The following is a 7,559-nucleotide window of genomic DNA, read 5'->3' on the forward strand; positions in this document are numbered from 1 at the left end:
ACTGGGGAGCCCAGAACTGGATGCAGKASYCYAGATGTGGCCTCAGCAGGGCTGAGTAGAGGGGGAGRMTCACCTCCCTCSACCTGCTGGCCACACTCTTCCTGATGCACCCCAGGATACCATTGGCCTTCTTGGCCACAAGGGCACCTTGCTGCCTCATGGTCAACTTGGTGTCCACCAGCACTCCCAGGTCCTTCTTTGCAGAGCTGCTTTCCAGCAGGTCAGCCCCCAACCTGCACTGGTGCATGGGGTTATTCCTCCCTCGGTGCAGGACCCTGCACTTGCCTTTGTTGAAAATATTAAAATATTAATCAATATTAAGAGATTCCTCCAATGTGTTTGTTTTCCAGTGAAGTTCCTTTTTTTTTCTCTCTGCTGGAAATTTGGTCTAGCCGTTTTTCAAACAGTCCTAGTTCTAATGAGCTGATTTCTTGTTTGTAACCACAAATAAGTACAATAGAACTTGCTTTCTATAAGTTAGATTACTAAATAAACAAGGACTCTATTGGCAGCAACCTCCTACCAGTCTGTGAGAATGTAATAGAGACCCACAGCAGGGAACATGAGCCATCCATGTCTGATTGTATTTTAACAATCCTTTGTGCAGACTGTTTTGCTTGTCCTTAAATATCATCATTGTTTGGTTGTTTTTTTTCCAATAGGAAACCTTAAAAAAAATGGAAGAAAATGTGTATGACAAATAATTCTGAGGATAGTTCTTCTATGTAAACAGTTTACCAGTGTGTTCCTTGTAATGATTTCCCACAGATTTTGAAGTGTGGAATCAGTTTGCTTTACATAATCTTTTGCCTGTATTAGCGAACTATGTAGCAAGGTATTTAACATCTTTATTTTTCCAAGAAAAGTTATCACTGAAACTCAAAGACAAATGTGTCACTCGAACTTCATCAGCAATTCAGATTCATGGCCTCTACACTCTAAAACTCTGCCCATATCAAAGCAAGAAACCAGTCTGAGGTGACTAGTGAACCAGGACAGTTTCTTCTTAATCTCAGACAGCTAATCTTTTTATCCTCTTGTAACTCACCTCTGCTGGAAAAAAGGGTTGTTTATTTGAGTTCAGAAACAAGATCACATTTTTCAGTCCTGTCATTTTGCTATCTGAATCTATGATGTATTTTAAAGAGAACATTAGGTCTTTTACTAAAAAGAAATTTTCCATCTTACTGTAAATTGCGTGAAGCTTGCATTCCTCCTGACACAGCTACAAGCATAGAAGTATTCTACAACAAAGCCAAAAAACAAAGAATTTGGACAGCTGACCAATTATTCCAATTCAAATGAAATAAAATGAAATTAGTTACTCCAATTCAAATGAGTTTCATCCAACTGAACCACCAGATGTTGCTGCACAAAAATAATGTGTTTTCTAAAGCTTGGCTGTAAGCCTGAATATACAGGATCCTGTTACGGTTGCACCATGCTCACATCCTTTGCTCACAGACCAGGTCAACCAAACCACCCTGTGTGAGGGTAGAGGGGAGGATTAAGTCAAAGACAACAACTGCTTGTCTAGTTCCTCATTAGTGAGCTCCATTCCTCTGTAATACCAGACCATAACAGGATCAAGAGCTTTTTCTTAATCCACGGAAAGTACAATTCAGGGGAAACTATATCTTAAGAAAAAAAGGGCCTAATCTAAATTTCCACTGAAGAAGGGGCTACTCAGACTCCCAAAATATATAGGGTGCTAGATGGTACCCTTTTTTAGAACAATATGAATATATTATGCAATACAGTCATTTAACTAAATAACCTTTAATAATGTGGTGGTCACAGGCGAGTAGAGCTAAATCTAACCTGCATGCAAGTGCATTCTTTGTCTCCTTCCCAGTCTGTGTGATGAGATATTTGCTTCATGTCTGTTGTCCATACCTCTTACCCACGCTACCGCTACCTAGGAGGAGAGAATGAGGCATGCTCCCATCTCATACTGCTGTGAAGTCAGGACATACAGACAGAATGGGCACTGGAAAGCACTCTTGGGTCCTACAGTTTAGGTATAAGCCCTCTGTCCTGCACGGAAATAAGGACTTTGATCTTGGACAGTGGTAAGCTGGTATTTGAAGCTATAAGAGCAAATGTTTGCTCCCCAGAGGAGGGTTTCATGGGTGGCTTCCAGTAGACTGCAATATGCTCAGAATTAGACTGTCATATACATGGTTTTAACCATTAGGATTTGGTGGCATGTCATTGAGGTGATTTCCAGAGATAAATGAGATAAAACTGAGGTTATGTTACCAAAGAAAGGGGAGAATATTCATGCTGTTGAGCTACATGGGAAGCAGAATCTCATTCTTTGTATGCATTCAATGTAGTGGGACAAAGTATATCTCAAGGGAATAGGACATGCTGTGTAGGAGTCCACACAGCCTTTCCTTGGAGCCTGAGGCCTGCCAGGAACAAATATGTGAACTGTAGCTTTGAGGTGACTGGTCAAAACAAGCAGTACAAATTCACGGTATGCCAGAGACTGATGGCAATTGGATGAAATCATGGCAAGGTGACTAAGGAAACATCTGCCTGGGCAACCCATGTGATGTCTAGTGTCAGTGTTAGGTAAGATATTGCCTGTATATAATAGAAGCATTAGTAATAAGAAAAACAATAATAGTTTGAATATTGTTTCATGTAATAAATGATAGATTCCTTCTCTTGGTCATCATCTGATTCAACCAACAATCACTACGTGCAAATCAATATTTACATTCCAGAGCTTTAGTTCTCCTGCAACAGTATGTGAACTCAAAGAAGAGATGTGCTGCTTGCCTCCAGAGATGGGAATTTCTGCAGTATCTTTGTGAGCGGGTGAGGATGTGGAGAAAATGCTCCAACCAGGGCAGGAACTCTTCCTTAGAACTCTAATGCAACTTCTCACAGGAACAGAGGACTACTGCAATCTTACTGCTCAGCTCTGAGCACTGAATGTATGTTTTTGCATATTAGGACAGGATGATGAGTTTGTGCTCAACAAAGTTATCTACTACGCCTCTGACCTGACTGCAGAAGAATTTCTGTCCTGCTCAGTCACTCCCCCACTCTGCCCATGTACCTCAGTTTCATTAAATGGCTCCCCTTGGTCCAATATAAGGCCTTTGTTTTTGTTTCTTACACAGTGTTTCCTTCTGCCCAGCAGCCCCATCATCTTGTTGTTTTTGTGTTCGGTTCATGACAAACATCTTCAACACCTCACACTCCTACTCTGCAGCCCGCCTCCCACAGTATCCCCATCATGACCTCTCTGTTTATGTCTCTCGTGCTTGCCCTAATGTACAAAATACTTGAGTTCCAGCTGTCCTACTTTTCCATCACTTCAGTCCTGAGCAATGGCACCTCTTAATAGTCCAGTTGCTCAAATACAAGATGCCTCAGCAAACATCTGCAACAGCAAACTCTACAAATTTAATCTGACATTCTCCAAACAGTTGCTTAGCTGAGCAGTCAAGGCTATTACAAGCACAGCTCTCCCTTTTCTGTATCATGCTACACTTGTCTACCTTCCAACATCCGATCTGATTTGATTCTCCAAATCTTCCATGGGCTGATCCTGGGCTACTAAGAGCAAGTGCCCTTCTCCCTTTGTGACAGCAGCCTTCCAAGAGAATGGATTTTATCAGGAGCAACCATTACAGAAATTGCAAAAGGCAGCAACAGAATCTTTCCCAACTGGCCCAGAGATGTGAAAATTCTTACTACTAAGATGCAAATATTCATGATTCTTTCACACTGTGAAGAACCTCTCTTCATCGTAATTTATCTGCAGTAACAACTCATTCCCATAAATGTAAATACCATGTAAAAACACATACAAAATACATAAAAATACATGTAAAAAACATGTAAATACCAGCAGGGAGAGAACACAAGGAGAAGTCAAGACTTACTGTTTTAAACAACGTGGCTGCAGTCACTCAGAGACTGGTGCAAATGTGTGACTGCTTTTTAGCTTTTTGTACAGCTTTATGGTGGTGAAGGTAATAGGATGGAATAAAGGAAAGGATATCCAGGCAGAGTATCAGGGAAACACTTATAGACAGAGAAATTAACTGAGCAATGAAGTAGTCTTCCTAAGGGATGTGATGAAATCATCACCAAGAGTAGCTTTGAATTAGGTGCACAAAACATTGGAAAATCTACTGTGGGAGCAGTAGATAGCACTGCTTAGGAAACTGAACTGTATGTTTCTGTCCCCATTATTTTTTGATATGACTGCTCTCTAGTGGTGGCTCTAATTAAACTTAGTGGTAGAGGAAATAAGTGTTTGGCGCCACTGTAGTCAAAACATAACAAGAAGGTAGATGGTGCAAGTCAAGAGTTCTGTTATATGGGAAAACATGGAGTTGAACGAAAGAAGTTTGCTAAACCCCAAATGCAGTTGTTAAACTCTAGAGACTGGACTCAGAGGGAACATCGTGTAACCTTTGTGAACAAATATTTCCTGCTTACACAAGTATTTGGCATGCTTTGAACTGTTTAGCATAGACTTAGACTTAGGTCATGCTTAGACCTGTTAGCATAGAAATATGCCAGTGTTCTTCAGCCAGACCTTCATTCTTTGTTGCTATTACAGACATTCCCATTCAGGATTTTAACAGAGTTAATCTGTTTTTACACTTATGATCAGACGCATTTCCTTCCCACTTTCTCACAGATAATTCCACTGATTCCATAGTTCAGTTTCATTGTACCTGTATATATAACAGATGATTCTCCAGGGCTCACACAGAATGGCAGTTTCTCAGCTTGCTTACTAAAAATCACAGAATCTCTGCTGTAAAGCCATATCACAATCCAAGCAGCCAGCAGTCTCCTAAGCTAGTAGACAGCTCCTCTATGAGACCATCTGCAGCCTCTGTTCTAAGCACTGAGGGTACTGGAATGAAGCCTTCACTGCATGCACATCTTAGTCCTGCACTGAGCAGTCACTGAATGCAGAAGACAATCTTCAGTTCTCCTTTTTTGTTTACCTTTTTCTTCATTCTTTGACTGCCCTGTGAACGATGTTCAGATGTAGACCCTGCAGCTCCCTCCATGGAAATCTTCTAAGCGGCATAAAAACTAGCTAATGAACATACTCACTAGCTACATACATTCCCCTTCTAGTTGCCTTTGCAAATAGCCATGTCCACAGCAAGTGTGCTAGGATTCAGCTAAAATCCCTATTTCAAAAGTCTTTCTCCCTTTTCTTTGGCCACAAGATGCAAAGGGATGAGTGTGAAGGCTGCACAAGTTCACAGTGCCTGCAGTGTTGGACCCCAGCAGCCAGGCACTTACCTTGTCTCATAGTTGCCATGAGAACGGTACTACCATTCTCCAGTAGGAAAGGGAACTGGCTGCAGTGTTGAAACCCCCTGCCAGGGCTGTGGCAGGACAAAAAGGCCATTTCTTGCTGTCTGCTCAGCAATGTGAGGTGGCCTTCAGAGCACCTCTACTGGCAGGGATTGTGGATCCCCCACTTGGAACTGGACACCATCTGAAGGATAAAAGCATTTTATATGTTTAAGTTTATAGTGCATTGAGGACGTGATCCTTAGTTAGCTGGCTCTCAAATGTTAGTTATGTGCACATGTTCTCTCAGGAACAGGAAGTGAGGTGACTGGGAGGGAAATGGGGATTGGGAGAGCGCAGCTAACAGAGGCAGTGAACAGAGGCAGTGGTTTGCGCAGCAGTGTTTGGGCTCTGACTAGAATTTAAGGATCTTGTTGGAAATTATGGGCTTTCTGAGGACTCCTGAGGAACTAGAAGGTGATTGCTGCGAACAGGAAAGGGGAAGCTAGGCAAGGACAACTGCAGGAGGCCTTGACTTCTCCTGGGAGAAGCTCTAGCTAGAAGTAGCTGCTGCTAACGAGCTCTCTTGGTTGCCCCTGATCAGAGGGAGTTGGGGCCTTTGATCCAGGTGGCCCTCGATTAGGGCAGGTCAAGCACCCTGTGAGTCAGTGCTAGGGAGAGGCCTATATAAGAGCCAGGCCTAGAGTACAGCTCCCAGAGGCAGCAGTTTGCACAGCAGGGCACAAGAAGGCACCTCATTTCCGATCCCTCTGGTGTATGCTTCCTCAAGTATGGTCATGACACGCCACAGAGCACATTCCCCAGCAGCCATTGGAATCGCTGCGTCGGCTGTGTCAGAGGCTGGGACCCAGACAGACCCTCTGACAGTAGATGCTGCTCTACAGGTCTCAGGCTGCAGGGAGTGCTTGGGGCCTCTCTGTGAGGCCTGGGTTGACAGTCAGCTCTCCTGCAGGAGGTGTACTGCTGTTGATGAGTTGTGTCGTCAAGTAAGGGAGTTATGGGAGGAGGTCAGTATGCTGCGTAGCATCCAAGAGGATGAGAAGGAGATAGGGTATTCTCAGAGATTGTACAGCTCCAGGAGTCTCAAGCCCCCACAGCAGCGGAGTTGCCGGAGGGCTCTGTGCCGTGTGAAACAGTACATCATAACATCGTAGAAGAAGGCTGGGAACTGGTCACTGCTCGTGGAAGGAGAAAGGCTCCTACTCCTCCCAAAGACTTGCAGCTGAAAAACAAGTTTAGTGCCCTCCAGGATGAGGAGGAGATGTACTTCCCTTGCAGCAATGCCCCTGGGACAACACACCCTGTGCCTTGCTGGAATGCCTGGAAGAAGCGGTGGGTGATTGTTGTGGGGGACTCCCTGCTGCAGGGGACGGAGGCACCTATCTGCCAACCTGACCTCTTGTCTAGAGAGGTTTGTTGCCTGCCGGGGCTCGCGTAYGAGATGTCATGGAAAGACTGCCAAGGCTTGGCCACTCATCGGACTAGTACCCTCTGCCGCTCTGCCATGTGGGCACTAATGACACCAAGGGCAAACTGGAAACCATCGAACAGGATTTCCGAGCTCTGGGGATGGTGGTGAAGGGTCTGGGAGCCCAGGTCATCTTCTCCTCAATCCCGCCAGTGAGGGCGATGGAGGAGACGGACTTTCCAAGTCAACAGCTGGCTGCACCGCTGGTGTTGCCAAGAGGGTTTTGGTTTCTACGAGCATGGGCCCCTGTCTGAAGATCGACAACTGATGGGGAGAGCTGGGCTCCACCTCACTAAGCGGGGCACATGTGTCTATGCCAACAGGTTGGCCAGCCTGCTAAGGAGGACTGTAAACTAGGAAAGATGGGGCAAGAGGAGCGTTAGAGTGACCGGGTAGTTGGCAAAACATGGCTCGAGGCGGGGTGCCTGCAGCCAGGGAAGTGCGCATGGGCTGTGGCTACGGAGGAGCCCCTTGTATCCCTCCTGGGAAAGCCACGTGCTCGATCAGCACTCTGAAATGCCTGTACACCAATGCATGCAGCATGGGCACTAAAGAGGAAGAACTAGAGAGCTGTGTGTGGTTGCAGGGCCATGATCATGAGCTCATGCAATTACAGAGACGTGGTGGGATCGTTCACATGACTGGAGTGCTGTCCTAGATGGCTACCTGCTTTTTAGGAAGGCCAGGCCAGGAAAGCGAGGTGGTGGAGTTGCTCTTTAGGTGAGAGAGCAACTGGAATGTATCGAGCTCTGCCTCGGGGTGGCTGAAGAGCGAGTCGAGA

The sequence above is a fragment of the Apteryx rowi genome, unplaced genomic scaffold (assembly GCF_003343035.1).
Source record: "Apteryx rowi isolate R43461 unplaced genomic scaffold, aptRow1 scaffold_506, whole genome shotgun sequence".
Taxonomy (NCBI): domain Eukaryota; kingdom Metazoa; phylum Chordata; class Aves; order Apterygiformes; family Apterygidae; genus Apteryx; species Apteryx rowi.